Here is an 18,701-nt window from a genome sequence, read left to right on the forward strand (position 1 = left end):
GTTTAATAATTTGGGAAATTGCTTACAATATAATGTAAGTTAAAGAAGATAAAAAGAGATAGAAAAACTGTGCCTGTTTTATGATCCTATTATAGACTCATACCTAAAACAAAACTTGGAAGAAAATATAGAAAATGTTAACAGTGTTTATCTGTGAGAGGTGAAATTACCGGTGACTTTTTCTTCTTATATATTTTCCAAGTTTTATATAAATATATTTTATATATTTTTATATATTTTCCAAATTTTGTTCCAAGAATATTATTTTTTTGTGGTTTGTTTCCTCGTTCTAGTCAGAGGAGATTCTTTTAGGTCCCTGTGTTAGAACTCATTTGGTTTCAAGTGTCAAAAGCCCAGTTCAGACAGTTCAGACTGGCTGAAGGAAAATGATAATTATTGGCTCAGGAAGTTGGGGCAGACATAGGGATGCCTGCTGAGGAGTAGGGACGGTGGGAATTAGGAGCTCAGGTACTGGCATCCAGTGATGCTGAAAGTCAGTCTCTCCCCCTCTCTCCTCTTGTGTCTCTCCTTGCTCCTCTCTGTGTGTTGGCTTATCCCACAGCAGAGAGATTGGCTCCAATAGCCAAGCCTCCATGTTTACACTCTGTAATCTAAGAAGAGAGGGTTACAGATGAGCAAACACTGCTCATCTCCAGTTTGACAGATTCCAGGAAAGAATGCAGATGCCCAGGCTTGCATCGTGTGTTCATCCCTTGGGCCACTCTTCATGCACAGAGGAATGATCACAGTGATTGGTCCAGTCAAAGTCACAGACTTGCCCCCATGACCTTGGAGGTGGGTGTTTATAATTGATAGCCTCAAAGGATCATTTAGTCCTGGGGAGGAGTTATCTAAAGGAAAGGGGATACTGTTATCTGAAGAAGCTTGGGGGACTGACAAAACCATAGTTGCTGTAATCCTCTCTCATCTTTATTCTGCTACCTTCTGTTCTACATTTACTATTTCAGTCAACTTCCTGCATCTGCAGACCTGATAACTGTCCCTTCATTGGTGAAAAAGAAAAACTACACATACAAAAAAACTAAAACCTTGGAAATAGAGTTAAATAGCTTATGTGGCAAATGCTTTGAAGAGGTGAGTCTTTTTGTGGTGCCTCCTGGGAAAATAAAAAAGGTCATGAGAAGAAGTCGTATTGTTTTCTCTCCTTTGTAGCCTCTGTATTTTGTTGTGTGAGGATGTGATGCTTGGAGCAGCTGCAGCCATTTTGTGTCCATACAGGTGAGGCCTAAGGCGCAAAGACAACAAGCTGAAGATAGAGTGAAAAGAAATAACTTTTTTTAAAAACTTTTTTTATTGTATAATATAACATATATACGAAGCAAAGAAATTGAAAAAGCAGTAGTTTTCAAAGCACTCTCCAACAAGTAGTTACAGGACAGAACCGAGAGTTTGTCATGGGCTGCCATACGATCCTCTCATATTTTTCCTTCTAGCTGCTCCAGAAGGAATATTTCTGGGGCAAAATATTTAAATAAATATTTTTTATCATCACAATCAACTTTTTTTCCTCTTTTTTTTTTTTGAAAAATAACATATATACAAAAAAGCTATATATTTCAAAGTACAGCACCACAATTAGTTGTAGAAAATATTTCAGACTTTGACATGGGTTACAATTTCACAATTTTAGGTTTTTACTTCTAGCTGCTCTAAAATACTGGAGACTAAAAGAGATATCAATTTAAAGATTCAGGAAGCATATTCATTTGTAAAATCCTATCTCCTCTGTATGACTCCACCATCACCTTTGATCTTTCCATCTCTAGGGGAGTCTGGGCTATGGTAATTCTAAATTTTTGATATTGGAAGGGTCTGTCACTAATATGGGGTAGGGAGATGTAACTATCTATCTGATGTTCTGGAGAGGCTCAGCTAGGTTTCAGGACTTATCTTGACCAAGGACCCCTCAAGAGGTTGTAGGTTTCTGGAAAGTTACTCTAGAGTGTGGAACCCTTGTGGAATCTTATATATTGCCCTAGGTGTTCTTTAAGATCGGCTGGAATGGTCTTGGTTGGGGGTTGGCAGGTTATGATAGGTAGCAAGGTCTAACTGAAGCTTGCGTAAGAACAACCTCCAGAGTAGCCTCTTGGCTCTGTTTGAACTCTCTCTGCCCTGAGACTTTATTAGTTACACTTCTTTCCCTTGTTTTGGTCAAAATGGAATGGAGCCTGATCTCCAGCTCGGCAGGTGAGAATTCTTGTCACTGAGCCACTGTTGCACTGCCCTTGCCAATACTTTTTGATTATTTGCTTAGTATACTCTAGGATGTATCCAGGCATTACAATAATCTGTACAGGTTTAAAGGACCTCTTTCTAATTCTGTGCTCCTGGTGTTGCAGTTGTTCAAATGAAATATACAGATAGGTTGAGTTAGATTATGCACTACAGAAAATTTCAGTTCCAGACCAAATAAACCTTTCTTCCATTGGTCTCAAAGAATATGTGTGGTTCTAAAATACAGACATTATTTTCCTTGCCCCTGGGTTCGAATTACTTTAACCCCAACCTGTTTGGCTTCATTCTTATCTCTAACTATCAGGTTGTATATATAAACAGCTTCTCAAAATCCAGAAATAATAATTACTGCACCGGACTTAATGTGTCAGCTCTAAAATCTTACAATCTAGGCCTCTGTTTTCTTATAAGCATTTTCTAAAGGTGACCATACCACTCTTGTTCTTTTTATTTCTGCTTATTTTGTCTCACCAAATGTCCCACATGTTCATTCACATTGTTCCATGCCTCATGACTTTGTTCCTTTTTGTAGCAGCACAGCCTTCATTCATAAGTGCACCATCATTCACCATTCTACTTCTCCGTCAGTGCATCCTTCAGCCACCTGCATTCATCAGGCATCATGTATAGTGCCCAAAGTCCATAGTCCAACAACATTCTCAATTTTAGATAATTTCATTGTTCCCAAGAGAAAGAAAACCAATAAACATACCCTAGCCAAATAGGAAATCTAAACCTCCTCTTAACTCTTGTCCCTCACCCCATTATTTACCTCTGCTGTTGCTGTGGTAGTGCTGATGGTTTCCTTTTGAACACAGCTCATAGCATGCAATAGCAGTTCTCCCCCTGTACCCTGGACTTAAACACTCTTTGTATAAGAATCATATCTTGAAGTAATTCTCGTGAGAACTTATTCATATTTCCAGTGTTAATCAGTGGGACACGTAGGTCTATACAACCCCTTTCAATCTTGTCGATCTTTGATATGGTAATATTACTTCTAGACCCACTAGAGAACCACCTTCACTCCTATCTATTCCCTTACATTGGAGTCCAACCTCATCAGCTAACGATTCACCCATCTCTAGCTTCTATGTATCTCTAAGTCCCCTATATTCTGTAATATAAGCTTCTGATTACCTTTATGCTGGTCATAAAAGTGGAATCAACAGTATTTATCCTTTTGTTTCTGGCTAATTTCACTCAGCGTTATGTCCTCAAGGCTCATCCATCTTGTACCTCAGGATGTCATTTTGTCTCACTGCTGCATAATATTCCATCATATGTATATACCACATTTTGTTGATCCACTTGTCTGTTGATGGGTATTTGGTTTGTTTCCATCTTTTGGTGATTGTGAATAATGCTGCTATGAACATTGGTGTGTAAATGTCTGTTTGTGTCATTGCTTTCAGCTCTTCTGGGTATATACTAAGTAGCACTATTGCTGGGTCATAGAGCAGTTCGATATTTAGTTTCCTAAGGAACCGCCAAACAGTATTCCATAGTGGCTACACCATTATGCATTCCCACCAGCAGAGCATAAGTCTCCCAGTTTCCCCACATCCTCTCCAACATTTGTAGTTTCCTGTTTGTTTAATAGCAGCCATTCTTGTAGGTGTGAGGTAGTATCTGATTGTAGTCTTGATCTGCATTTCCCTTATAACCAATGAAAATGAGCATCTCTTCATGTGCTTTTGAGCCATCTATATTTGCTTTTCAGAAAAATGCCTATTCATATCTTTAGCCCATTTTATAATTGGGTTGTTTGTTCTTTTGTTGTTGAGTTATATGATTTCTTTGTATATACAGGAAATCAAACCTTTTGTCTGATATGTGATTTTCAAATATTTTCTCCCATTGAGTTGGCTGCCTCTTCACCTTTTTGACAAAGTCTTTTGAAGTGCAGAAGCATTTGATTTTGAGTTCCCATGTATCTATTTTTTCTTTTCTTGCTTGTGCTTTGGGGGTAAAGTTTAGGAAGTTACATCCTATTATTAGGCCTTGAATATGTTTCTCTACATTTTCTTCTAGAAGCTTTATGGTACTGGTTCTTATATTTAGGTGTTTGATCCACTTGGAGTTAATTTTTGTGTAGGGTGTAAGATAAGGGTCCTCTTTCATTCTTTTGACTATTGATATCCAGCTCTTCCATGCCCAATTATTGAAAAGACTATTTTGTCCCAGTTCAGAGGATATGGGAGCCTTGTTGAAAATCAGTTGACCATAGATTTGATGGTCTATTTCTGCACTCTTGATTTGATTCCATTGGTCAATGATTCTATCTTTGTGCCAGTCCCATGCTGTTTTGACCACTGTGGTTTTATAATAGGTTTTTAAATCAGGGAGTGTTAATTTTCCCAGTTTGTTCTTCCTTTTTAGGATGCTTTTAGCTATTCAGGGTCTCTTTCCCTTCCAGATGAATTTGGCAATTAACGTTTCCCAATCTTCAAAGTAGGCTGTTGGAATTTTGATTGGTACTGTGTTGAATCTGTAGATCAATTGGGGGAGAATTGACATCTTAACTATATTTAGCCTTCCTACCCATGAGCAGGGAATGTCTTCCCACCTATTTAAATCTCCTTTGATTTCTTTTAGCAATGTTATGTAGTTTTCTGTGTACAAGTCCTTTACGTCCCTAATTAAGTTCATTCCTAAGTGTTGGATTCTTTTAGTTGCTATTTTGAATGAAATTTTTTCCTTAACTGACTCCTCAGCTGGCTCATTGCTTGTGTATAGAAATGTTACTGATTTTTACACATTGATTTTATATCCCACCGCCTTGCTGAATTTGTTTATTAGCTCATGTAACTTTGCTGTAGATTTCTCAGGATCTTCCAAGTATAGTATCATATCATCTGCAAATAATGAAAGTTTTACTTCTTCCTTTCCTATTTGGATGCCTTTTATTTCTTTGTCCTACCTGATTGCTTTAGCTAGAACTTCTAGCACAATGTTGACTAATAGTGGTGACAGTGGACATCCTTGTCTTTTTCCTAATCTTAGGGGGAAGGCTTTCAGTCTCTTTCCATTGAGTATGATGCTGGCTATTGGTTTTTCATATATCCCCTTTATCATATTGAGATAGGTACTTTTGATTCCTATCTTTTGGAGTGTTTTTGTCAGAAAAAGATGCTGAATTTTGTCGAATGATTTTCCAGCATCAGTTGAGATGATCACGTGATTTTTCCTTTTTGATTTGTTAATGCACTGTATTACATTAATTGATTTTCTTGTTTTGAACCATCCTTGCATTCCTGGTATAAACCCCACTTGGTCATGGTGTATAATTCTTTTAATACGCTGTTGAACATGATTTGCTAATATTTTATTGAGAATTTTTACATCTATGTTCATTAGGAAGATTGGCCTGTGGTTTTCCTTTCTTAAAGCATCTTTACCCAGTTTTGGTATTAAAATGATATTAGCTTCATAAAATGAGTTAGATAGAGTTCCTTTTTACTCAGTTTTTTGGAAAAGTTTGAGCAGAATTGGTGTTAGTTCTTTTTGGAATGTTTGATATAATTCCCCTGTGAAACCATCTGGCCCTGGGCTTTTTTTAAAAAAAAATTATTTATTAATTAAAAAAATTTAACAAGCCAAATAAAACATTAACATATATAATCAGTAATTCACAATATCATCACTTAGTTGCATATTCATTATTTCTTAGAACATTTGCATCAATTCAGAAAAAGAGATAGAAAGACAATAGAAAAAGAAATAAAATGCAAACAGAAAAGAAAAAAAATTATACCTACTATACCCCTTACCCCTAGCTTTCATTGTGGGTTTTTTTTTGTAGGAAGATTTTTGATGACTGATAGTGCTGGTTTGAAAGGATGTGTGTCCCCTAGAAAAGCCATGTTTTAATCAAAATCTCATTTTGTAAAGGCAGAATAATCCCTATTCAATACTGTATGTTTGAACCTGTAATTAGATCATCTCCCTGGAGATGTGATTTAATCAAGAGTGGTTGTTAAGCTGGATTTGGTGACAACATGCCTCCACCCATTCGGGTGGGTCTTGATGAGTTTCTGGAGTCCTATAAAAGAGGAAACATTTTGGAGAAAGACAGCGATTCAGAAAGAGCAGAGCAGAATGACATAGCGATGAGAAGCAGAGTCCACCAGCCAGTGACCTTTGGAGATGAAGAAGGAAAACACCTCCCGGGGAGCTTCATCAAACAGGAAGCCAGGAGAGGAAGCTAGCAGATGAGGCCATGTTCGCCATGTGCCTTTCTAGATGAGGGAGAAACCATGACTGTGTTCACCATGTGCCTTCTTGGATGAGAGAGAAACCCTGAACTTCATCGGCCTTCTTGAACCAAGGTATTTTCCTTGGATGCCTTTGATTGGACATTTCTATAGACTTGTTTTAATTGGAACATTTTCTCGGCCTTAGAACTGTACACTAGCAATTTATTAAATTCCCCTTTTTAAAAAGCCATTCCATTTCTGGTATATTGCATTTCGGCAGCTAACAAACTAGAACACTGATTGAATCTCTTTACTTGTGATTGGTTTGTTGAGATCTTCTATTTCTTCCTGAGTCAGTGTAGCTTGTTTGTGTGTCTCCAGGAATTTGTCCATTTCATCTCAGTTGTCTAGTTTGTTGGCATATAGTTGTTCATAGTATCCTCTTATAATTTCTTTTATTTCTTCAGGGTCTGTGGTAACACACCCCTTCTCATGTCTGATTTTGTTTATTTGCATCCTCTTTTTTTCTTTGCTAGTGGCCCCTCAATTTTATTGATTTTCTCAAAGAATCAACTTTTGGTTTTTTTGATTCTTCCTATCATTCTTTTGTTCTCCCATTCATTTATCTGTGCTTTAATCTTTGTTATTTCTCTTCTTCTATTTGTTTTGAGGTTAGTTTGCTGTTCTTTCGAAGTTCCTCCAGGTGTGCTATTAAGACCTCAATTTTTGCTCTTTCTTATTTTTTAATATAGGCATTTAGGGCAATAAATTTCCCTCTCAGTATAGCCTTTGCCACATCCCATAAGTTCTGATAAGTTGTATTCTCATTTTCATTCATCCCAAGATAGCTATTGATTTCTCTTACAATTTCTTCTTTGACCCACTGGTTGTTTAAGAGTGTGTTATTTCATCTCCATATATTTGTGAATGTTCTCATTCTTTGGTGGTTATTGAGATCCAGCTTCATCCCATTGTGATCAGAGAAAGTACTTTGAATAATTTCAATGTTTTTAAATTTATGAAGACCTGTCTTGTGCCCTAGCATATGATCTATCTTGGAGAATGTTCCATGAGCACTAGAGAAGAATATATACTCTTGTGCTTTGGGGTGCAATAACCTATATATGTCTGGTAGGTCTTATTCACTTATCAAGTTATTTAACTTCTCTATTTCCTTGTTGATCTTCTCTCTGGTTGTTCTATCTATAGAAGAGAGTGGTGTATTGATGTCTGCTATTATTATTGTTGAAATATCTATCGCTCCCTTCAGTTTGCCAATGTCTGTGCCATGTACTTTGGAGCTCCTTGATTGGGGGCACGAACATTTATGATTGTTATATCTCCTTGGTGAATTGACACTTTAATTAGTATATAGTGTCTTTCTTTGTCTCTTATGATGTCTACATTTAAAGTCTATTTTGTCTGCTATTAATATAGGTACTTCTGCTTTCTTTTGGTTACAACTGACGTGGAAAATCTTTTTCCATCTTTTCACTTTCAATCTATTTGTATCCTTTTGTCTAAGATGAGTCCCTTGTAAGTAACATATAGCTGGATTATGTTTCTTAATCCATTCTGCCAACCTTTTAATTGGTAAGTTTAGTCCGTTATCATTCAAAGTTATTACTGAAAAGGCATTTCTTGATTCCACCATATCTTTTTAATTTTGTTTGTCAGATCTATTTATTCTTTTCCCTCTTTCTCTTTTAATTACTCTTAGTGTTACTCTTCAATTCTGTGCCCTCCTCCAGACCTCCCTCTCCTGTCTTTTTTTTTTTCCAGCCGGCAGAACCCCTCTTAATATTTCTTGTATGGCCAGTCTCTAGTCGACAAATTCTTTCAGGACTTCTTTGGCTGTGAAAATTTTAATTTCTCCCTCAGTTTTGAAGGACAATTTGGCTAGGTACAGAATTCTTGGCTTGAAGTCTTTCTCTTTCAGAATCTTGAATATATCATACCACTGCCTTCTCATCTCCAGGGTGCTAGTTGGGTAGTCTGAACTCAGTCATATTTGATTTCCCTTTGTACGTAGTAGATTATTTTTCTCTTGCTGTTTTCAGGATTTTCTGACTCTCTTAAATATTTGACAGATTGATTAGTATGTGCCTTGAAGAAGGCCTATTTGGATTTATTCTATTTGGAGTTTGTTGAGCTTCTTTGACTTGTATATTTATGTCCTTTATGAGGGTTGGGAAGTTTTCCCCCATTATATCCTCAACTACTTTTCCTAGCCCTTTACTCCTCTCTTCTCTTTCTGAGACATCAGTGATTCTTATATTTGTGCACTTTGTTTTGTCTATCATTTCCCTGAGATCCAATTCATTTTTTCCATCTTTTTTGCCATTTGCTGTTTTGAGTCTTTGAAGTCAGTTATGGTGTCCTCTGTATCACTTATTCTTTTTTCTGTCTCTTCAAATCTGACGTTGTGTGCCTCTAGTAGGTTTTATATTTGGTCAACAGCATCTTTGATCTCTGTGATATCTGCTATTCTTTCAAATTCCTCTTTATTCTCTTTTACTATCTTCTTGATCTCCTTTATATCATTTGCTATCCCACTTATTTTATTAAGTAGAGTTGTATGAACATCTTTGATTAAACTCCTCTGGTGTTTTAATTTGGTCATTAGGCAGGGCTATATCTGTCTGCACTGTGATATGCTTAGTGATCTTCTGCTGTCTTCGCAGCATGTAAATATTTTGATTGATTTACTTTGGGAGTTGATTTCTTTCAGTAGTCTAAGGCCTTGTGTTTGTGGGATGGTTGTACAGCAGGCAGCAGGGTATGGGGTGCAGCACTCAGTGCACTGATTTGTTTCAGGGCAGGTATAGGTGCAGCTTGGGGATGTTATACTGATGCTTGTGAATGTAGGTGCCCAATTGACAGGGAGGATGTAGATGTGTGGATGCACTGGTCGGGGGGGGCAGAGCCCTGGTGTACGCTGGTCTAAGGCACTGGGCCCTCTGTGCACATGCGTATAGCTGTGGCAGCAGGTTGTTGTTATGCCTTCATGGATTGGGGGCAGATGTGACGCGGCTGCACAGGTTAACCCTTTCTCAGAGTTGGGAAGTGAGGCTGAAGGCTGTGCTCATGCGTAGTTCTAGGACTGTTATAAACTGAGGTTCCCAGAGCTGAAGGACGTGACTGGGGGTCCGCGCGCATGCATGGGCCTGGGAGTGCCATAAACCGATGTGCAGAGCCCGGGGGGGGGGGCGGGGTGAGGCTGTGAGACACTATGGGCCGGGGGTCAGGGGTAGCCCAGGTATGGAGGTTAGCACCCACAGCTTTATGCACTGGCAACAACCTGCAGGGAACAGGGAGGGGGAGGTAGTGCTCGGGAGGGGTGTAGGAGAGGTGGGTTGGGCTGCACGTGGGGTGGGGGTGTGGGGCAGGTATGTGCAGTGGGGGCTGGTGGAGTGGGGGTTCCTGGAGTGCGGGGAATGGGAGCAGGTGATAGGGTTTGGGTGCATGGGGTGTGGGGTGAGTCGCCGGTCACGGGGCTGCGCTGGTGAGGGTATCACGCCCAGTGGCCTGGCTTACTTCCTAGTCCCGGCCTCCCATTTGTGTGCTCCTGTGGGCTCTGCAGCTCCACCCCAGCTCCAGCTTTCTGCCCCTCAGTTCCTCAGTCTCTGCAACCAGGGCTGCCCCATGTGGTGCAGAAAGCTCTCCCAGGTCAGCTGCGCTCCCCAATCACCGCATCAGTCGCCCTCCTGTCCCTCCTCTAACTTTTCCATGGAGCAGAGCTAAGCTTGAGCTACTCTATTGGGCCATCTTCCTGGAAGTTAGTGTTGTTTTATTTTTAATGCTGTTATTGAACCTCTGAATTAACTGTCCTTGGAACTACTATAGTTCCAGATCTACTGGAATAAAAGGAGACATTTACCTTATTATTTTTCTTACTTCCCCCCCGCCCCACTTTACTTCTAAGTTGTATCTCTCTTCTGGCTCCAGCTAAATCTTAATGATGGGCAGGGGTCGTCGTCTTTACACCTCCTGACAATTCCGCTTGGCTGTTGATATGCTGATAAAGGAGGAGATAAAGGAACTGGGAAAATCTTTTCTCAAGAATTTGTTTGCTTTAAGGACAGAAGTCATATATTACTAATATATGATATAATAAATATAGTGTATTTTTCCTGCATTCCTTTTGTAACACATTCTAATTTCCCTTCAGGCTAATGACTGCCTGGGGCAGGGCAGATCAAAAGATTGGGTATTCAGACAGGCAAAATAGAAAAGTACTTACATTGTTGATAAACATATCTACTGTGACACAGTGAAAGAGCAAGGGCTTATTAAACATTCTATCTCCTTCGTTTCCTCTCCTCTGTCTTCCTTGGATCACTGGTTACCTGTAGAGGTAAGGCAAGCACAGGATGCTGGCCTCACAGTAATGTAAGGGTTTGTCAGATACTGTTCCCCCTGGCCCTTCTCTCTCATAGGCAATCCAGGTAACCTCAGAGCAATGGCAGGCTGCCGTGGCCCGTTCACACACCTGCCTTCTCACCCTTTAAGGACGGGCACTGGTCTTGGGAACGGGTTGACGCTGGTAATGGGAAGCAGGGTTAGGTTCCAGAGAGGAAGCCTGGGAAATAGTTACGACACCTAAGGAAGGTGCCTGCATTGGACCCAATATCTGAGCCCCTCTAGTTCCCTGGGGCCCCACCTGCCACCTGGTCCTTGGCTGCTTGCTCAGCAGAAAGCAAGCCAGGCAACTGCTGCCACCCCTCGTTTCCTAGTACCGGTGCCGGTGTGGCTCACTGCGGGGAGGCTAGACTCCTGGCGCTGCCTCCACCGTAGCTGCGAGGTAAGAGCCAACACCGCACCAGGCCCACCGAGGCTCCTTCTGCCGTCTCTGGACCCACTAAGCTGTGGGATGTGGGGTCTGGCGTCCCCTTAGCCTGCCCTAAGGGGCCAAGCTTCACAACCTGGAAGGCCCAGGTGTTAAAGTCCTGAGGGTTGAACCTTGACCCAGGAGAGACAGGGTAGGGAAGGAACTGACATAAATTCTTCTCACTTCCTCCCTCCCTTCCCCCTCTCCCCAGCCCCCAACATTCTGAGCTGTGGCTCCTTACAATTTGCCTGGACCCATCTATGGGGCTAAGGATCTGGTTCTTACCTCTCAAAAAGTCTTAGCATGTAAGCTTTGCCCCTGAGCTGCTTTCCAGGGACCAGAGCTAAGACCCCTCTTCTCCCAGAAGAAGGCATTCTCCAGGACTCTTTCAAAGTCTGTAGTTGGAGCGATTATACTTTCGGTTCTCAGAGGAGGATCCAGTGGAGGGCCAATTGGGTGTAGCCACCTGGCCTGGGGTCAGAGGTTCGTCCCTTCCCCTGGGCTGCACAGGGATGTGTTCATTTGCTTCAGGCTGAGACCGCGTCTGCCTGGCTGAGGCGGAGGTTCTGGTCCCACCTTCTCCGGGAGAGACATTTTAGCTTTCGGCCTCTCAAGTTTTGAGGACAGGCCTGCGATGCCCTTAGATGTCTGGGGCTATGTAGGACTCTACCTGCTGATCCAGCATAGACCCGTGATAAGTTACTGACTCCGTCTGTGGCGGGGCACCGGGGCTTCAATCACTGCCCATGAAAGACGATTCCCAGTAAATGCAGCGCCTGCACTGGGGCTGATAGCGGCCTTGCCTGTGCACACCTTGGCGGCTCCACAATTTGATAAATGCGTTGTGCTGGTCCTGGCAGAACTCTGGAAACTTCACCAAATTTGCCTTGAAAAGGCTTCCGTGGGTCAAACTAGGGTGTGAGCATTGGTTGGAAAGCTCTCCAGGAAGAGCGGGCAGCTGTCTCTCCCTGCACCCGCAGCACTGGCACTGGCCTATTGACAGGTGAAGCCCTGGTGTTTGGGAGCTTGGGAGAGGCAGGTCAGGCGCGCCGGCTCCCAGGGACGTGGACGTGGTATGGGGCCAGGGCAGGAGATCGACTTTCCCAGATCCCGGGACCCTCACCCTCCAAATGGCAGAAGGATGACTCACTCTACGCCCTCCCTGTCCACAGAAGCCTCTCCCCTTCCCCACCCAGGTCCTCCATGGGTGCTGGGGGCCTGGCACAGAAGGGGAAGGCTCAGCAAAGTCCATCCCTTCCTGTTCTTTGAGCTTGTTTTTGTGTCCAGACAGTGGGTGTAAGGGAGGGTGGGCTGCTCCTCCTGCCCCACTGTCCCGGCCTCTGATCTATCGTCAGGCATCTGATCTGGGTACCTTAGGGAGGCACGTTCTGGCTGGCACCTTCCTCCTGGCACCGCCATGTGCTTTTGCTCAAGGGACAAAGGAGGCAGAGAGGGTGAGGGGTTTCTGTGAGTGGCTGTGGGAGGAGGCGAGTGGAGGCTTGCTTGCCTCCTCTTATCTGCAGCAGGGGCCAGGGCAGAAGCCTGTCCTTGAGCTCCTGCTCCAGGCACCTAGAGTGGCTGGTTTCTGAGATTTAAAGGCTACTGGTGGGTAGTGGCGGCGGTGGTGGTGGGGTTGCGTGTGCCAGGTATAACAGGTTGGGGCGGGGAAGACGGTTGATAGCAGAATTGACAAAGTAAAATTAAAAATTTAAATATAGCTAAGTCTCTCTCTCCATACCCAAACAAATGATAAAATGAGAGGAGGGATGGGAGACTCCCAAAGCCTAAAGACAATCTAGGAACAAAACCTAGCTGCTCCGAAGAGCTGATGCTAACACCCCTGGGTGAAGCCTTCCCTCTTGCTAATAATGTTAAAAGGCAAAGCGGTCTACTCACTGCAGCACAGAAACTAAAGACGGTGGTTGATGAATAGATGCCATCAAGTGGAGTAATAATATGAAACAGCCAATATAAACGAACTAATAAAAGTAAGCTGCATGAAAACATTATAAAAATGAAGGATTAGACAGACACAGCAAGATCATATTCTCGGAAAAAAGATGCAGATGCTTTATGAGAAAGACAGCAAAAAACTTGCTCACAGTATTGGATCAGATGAATTTCATTAATCTTCCTGAAAGATTTAACAAATTCAATATAAGACCAACAAGAACATTTTCTAAAAGAAAACTTCAAAATCCCATTTGTTAGGTTTTTCAGGGACTTAGTACCAATAAGGAATTTGATGAAAAGTCCAGGGGTAAGAACAATGAGGTTTGGACTTAAAGTGCACAAGAGGAAGTAATAGAAAATGATTTTAACTTTTATAATTATGGAGTTTTTCACTAAAGAAGAGAGTTTCCAAAAACTGTGCTTTAGTTTGCAAGCTGCCACAATGTGATACACCAGAAATGGAGCAGCTTTTAAAAGGGGGAATTTATTAAGTTGCATGTTTACAGTTCTAAGGTTGTGAAAATGTCCAGATTAAAGCAAGGCTATAGATATGGCCAATCTAAGACATCCAGGGAAAGATACCTTGGTTCAAGAAGGCCAATGAACTCCAGGTTTTCTCTCCCTACTGGAAAGGCACACGGCAAACATGGCGACGTCCGCTAACTTTGTCTCCAGGCTTCTTGTTTCATGCAGCTCCCCTTGGGGTGTTTCCTTCTTCATCTCCAAAGGTCTCTGGCTGTGTGGGCTCTCACAGTTCACGTGGCTCTAAAGCTTTTTTCCAAAATGGTTCCCTCTTGAAGGGTTCCAGTAAGCAACCCCACCTTGAATGGGTGGAGGCACACCTCCGTGGAAACCATCTACTCAAAAGTCACCACCCACATCACGACAAAGCTCTCACCCAGCAATATTGAATAAGGATTAAAGGACATGGCTTTTCTGAGGTACCCCACAGATTCAAACCAGCACAACCTGGGAAGGGTAAAGCTCTAGTAGATAAACAGCTATAACTTATTAAAAAAAAAAAAAGACTTCAGCAATAAGATTATTATCTGAAAAATTCAGTAACATTATTATTTTTGGAACTTGAGAAATTCTTTTTAAAAATATGTTTTTATTGAGAAATCTTCACACACATACAGTTCATCCAAAGTATACAATCAATGGCTCACAATATCATCACATAGTTTTGTATCCATCACCATGATCATTTTTAGAACATTTGTATCACTCCGGAAAAAGAAGTAACCCATACATTCCTTATCCCTTACACCTCCCTCTCATTGACCTCTAGTATTTCAATCTATCTGATTTTTTTTATCCCTTCTTATATTTATTTATTTTTTTGTCCTTATTTTTTTGCTCATCTGTCCATACCCTGGTTAAAGGAAGCATTGGTCATAAGTTTTCACAATCACACAGTCACATTGTAAAAGCGATACAGTTTTACAGTACCGTCTTCAAGAATCAAGGCTGCTGGAACACGGTTCAACAGCTTCAGGCTCAGTAACTTATTATCGCCAGCCCGTATTGATTAAGATTACAGGGTGCAGGGCTTGCAGCCAACTCAAACTAGTTCAAGCTACAAGGGGGGGGGGGGGGGGTTGGAGGTCAGCTTTTATTAAAAACATACAGGGGTGTCTCCTAGAAGAGAAATGTAGGGGGGCACAGGAAGAATAGGGGGGCACAGGAAGAACAAAAAAGGTTGCTGACTCTCCTGCCTTTCTTTTGCCTCTCCTTTCTTTTTTGTATTTTCTTTCTCTATTGGGTTGCTGACCTTTTCTTTACTGATTTGTGATAGCTTTATTCTCTTCTGAAGGCAAGCGGAAACGCTTACTGGTGTATTGCCTCAGCTCCACATTCATCCTTCGTTGCCTAGTCTGTGGAATTGGATCTGGACCCTTTATATGTTTCCTTTGCCCGTAGACACAATGTTTATCAAGCCCCATTAGCAGAAGGCGCAGGAGAGAGGCTGCAGGGGGAAAAGGTTCTGCTCCCCTCGGCAGGTGCCTGCGGTGCCTGTGGCCTCTCCAGGCCTGGCTCCTGCAGTGCGGCCAGCTCCTCTAGCGCCAGCAGCTGCAGCACACATGGCTTCTCCAATGCTAAGCTCTTACGGGGCGTGGAGGCCAGCAGCACCCAGTGGCTTCTCCTGGCAATGACCCTCACCCCACCATCCAGGTGGTTTTGTAGTGGAATGCTTCATGGAACATCTCCCCAAGAAGAGCAGTCCTCGGCCCCCTAAAGGGTGGATTTCCAGCACCTCGCGCAAGTGTGGTGTGGCACCATGGTGACTTCTCTTCCCTCCAGTGACCCATGGCCAACAGGCCTGGGTCTTAGTCCTGGGTGGGTGGGCGGGGTCGTTTCTTTGGGTGCCCCATCTCAGCACTTATTTGCTCCTTATTTCTGCTCTTCCTATATGCTTTCAAATTTTCTTCACTTCTTATTAACCAATCTCTTATTACTCCAGTCCCCTGTGGTAGTTAGTAATCCTTCATATTAAACATTTCCTATTTAAATTACTGTGTGGTTTCTCTCTCCTGATTGGACTCAGATGGGTAGACCCGTTTTCTCAGTTTCTCTGGTATAAAAAAGCTTGGGTCACGTTACCTGCCAGGCAGGGTTATTGCATTTATGCGTTGGTTAGGCCGGAGGGTGCTGGTTCAGGCATAAGGGCGCATCACACAGGGTTGGGGTGCTGGGCAGGCTGTGGGACCAGGTGCTCACTCTCCACCCTGTCTCCCTACCAGGCATCCTCTGCCCCCCCCCCCCCAACCCAGCACAATTGTGGCAGGATGGGGAGGGTCAGCTTACTGCATCAGGCCCAGGCAGATTCCCCAGCTGCAAGCAAAGAGCAGAAATGGAGAGAATGAAATAGTTGTGCCCTTTAATGTCCAATGAGGGGTTGGGGATCCTGGTCAGAAAACAGCCTGCCCACCAACTCCCCAGCACTTCAGAGTCCAGCCCCCACTTTAAGGATTCCCGCTGCATGCTGCCAGGAGGCCCAAAGGACTACCCAGGGGCTGGGCTAGCACACTTGCACATGGCTACAGAGGACACACCTGAGTGTGTGATCCGTTCCTTCTCATTTTACCCCAGATGCTCTGGCACCAGAGTTCCCACCTTATCCTGCCCTGTAAACCCCAGAGCCATAGCTTTTATTTAAGGGTCAGTCCAGGTCCATATTTTGGTTCTAGTCCAGAGTCCTGTGAGGGAGAGCCTGATTGGCTCAAGAGGATCGGGGGATGACCTTCTAGTTCAACAACTATAGCCGTGGATTGGAACATGCGGCTGTCCCAAGGAACCCTATTGGGGGATGGAGGCAGGCTCCCCAAAGGTATCTAATACAGGACTGTATTTATTTAAAACAAAAAAGGTTTATGGAAACCAGGGATGTACTAATATAAAATGCCTGACCATTTAATGAACATGGAAAAATAATATAATGATGCTGAAATAATACTGGCACAGCAAGGGCATCTACTGACTTTTAACAATACTGCTTTGCTTCATTATTTTAACGGGTTGCATAAGATCCCATTTTATGGGTGAATGAGAGGTTATTTGACCAGTGCCCCACTGGTGGATATTTAAATTTTGTCTAGTCATTTACAACTGCAAGCAGTGTTACAATGAATACTCTTCTATATATGTCTCTAAGAATAGGTAAGTTTATTTATAGGATAAATTCCTAGATTTGGTATTGTAACAAAGGGTAGGTGAGTTTTCAATTTTGATAGATCTTGTCAAGCTGTTCTTTAAATAGCCTGTATTAGTTGTCCTTTCCACAACAACGTATGACAATACTTTATTTCCCTCACCATTTATAAACTTTTAAGTTCTTGCCAATCTGATAGGTGAAATAAGTATTTCATTGTGGTTTTAATTTACATTTTTCATAACTTTTGAGTGTGAGGGAACATCTCTCCTCTGTTAAAAGGTATTTGCATTTCTTTCTCTGTGAATTTTCAATGAATGAGCTTTGCCTATTTTTCTATTGGGTTGTTAGTCTTTTCCTTATTGGTTTGCTTCTTAAATATGAAGAAAATTAGTCCTTTATTTGTCCTTTGTGTTGGAAATATTCCTTCAGTTTTTTGTTGCATTTGGCTCTTTCTATGCTATTTTATGCCATATGAAGTTAAAAAAAATGTAGTTAAATGTATCAACTAGGAATATGTTCACTTATGGGCAGTAGAACAGAAGGCTTAAACAGAAGGGAGAATATTTGGTTCATGCAATATGCAGGGAAAAACTTGTGCTTCCATTGAAAACTGCAATGTCTAGGGTCTACTTTTCTGGGTTATCTGATTCTGTCCAGTAGCTGGACATCCTTTTGCCTTCACTGCTCATGGTAAACCAGTTCTTTCTATGTTTGCACATTCATCTCAATATTCCTGATCTGCAAATGCATCTATTCTCTTCATTGTAATACCTTGCCAGTTTCCCTAATAGTGAGTTAAATAAAATCTTTAAGACATGATCAACTTTATATCTGTATGAGAGTCATGATTTCATTTTTTTTTGAAAATTACCTTTTAACAAACATGAAGTCTGGAGGTAGTCTAGAAAGCAGTGACACAATCAGGGACCCAGGCTTCCTCCATCTTACTACTTGCCTACTTTTAGCATTCAGCCTTCATCAACCACATGGTTGCTATAGTGTTGCTATGCCTCCGGGCCTCTCATCTGCACTCCAGATAGGGAGGGGCAAAGAATGAAGAGGGTGGGCCTGTATCAAGGAAAAAAAAACTTTCCCAGAAATCCCCATTCCTGCTTACATCTGATTGGCCAGAATAGTGTCACATGGATACCCCGGTGATTTTCTTTGCACATTTCTTATCCCCCCATCAAAATCAGAGCTTGTTAGCAAGGAGGAGACTGGATATTAGAAAGGTATCTAGCAGTGTCTGCTACATCAATCTTTTCTTTGGAGTTTCATGATTTTTTGACTAATTTATAAAGGGTTCTCTTAATCTAAGATTATAAAATCTTTTTTTTTTCTCATGAATTCTTCCTACACTTTTATGGTTCCATTTTTAAATAAACAATTAGATTTTTGTTTCATTTAGAATTTGGCATGAAGAATGTAGTGGACTGAATGATGAACCCCGATTTAGACAGGTTCTTGCTCTGATCTGCGGTCCTCTGGGTGTGAACCTACCGTAAATAGGATCTCGTGAAGATACTGTTTTAAGTTAAGGTGTGGCCCAACGGAGTGGGGGTGTGTCTTAAAGAAACCGGAAGGCAGTGTAAGAGAAAGCCGCGGGGAGGAGGCGGAAGCCGGAAGTCAAGGGAACCCGGAAGAGAAAAGACCTCTCATGTGAGTCAAGGGACTGAAGGAGTGGCGGCATCCGGAAAGCTACCTACCGAGGAGGAAGCCAAGCCTTCCAGCCTCCAATATCGTGAGCCAATAAATTCCTATAGTTTAAGTTAACCTTTTGGGTGAGTAAAGTGAAATAGAGGTCCGC

At 42.1% G+C, this 18,701-nt stretch overlaps 1 long non-coding RNA gene across 1 annotated transcript; it reads right to left on the minus strand.

Annotated features, from left to right (window-relative positions):
* Positions 1 to 10,341: 10,341 nt before the first annotated feature.
* Positions 10,342 to 18,493, minus strand: LOC143686041 (uncharacterized). Its single transcript, XR_013176866.1, has 3 exons — positions 18,395 to 18,493; positions 10,699 to 10,804; positions 10,342 to 10,473 (listed from the first exon to the last, which is right to left on the minus strand). It is a non-coding gene; the product is annotated as an uncharacterized LOC143686041 (long non-coding RNA).
* Positions 18,494 to 18,701: the final 208 nt, after the last annotated feature.

The sequence above is a fragment of the Tamandua tetradactyla genome, chromosome 6, assembly GCF_023851605.1.
Source record: "Tamandua tetradactyla isolate mTamTet1 chromosome 6, mTamTet1.pri, whole genome shotgun sequence".
In the NCBI taxonomy this organism is placed as follows: domain Eukaryota; kingdom Metazoa; phylum Chordata; class Mammalia; order Pilosa; family Myrmecophagidae; genus Tamandua; species Tamandua tetradactyla.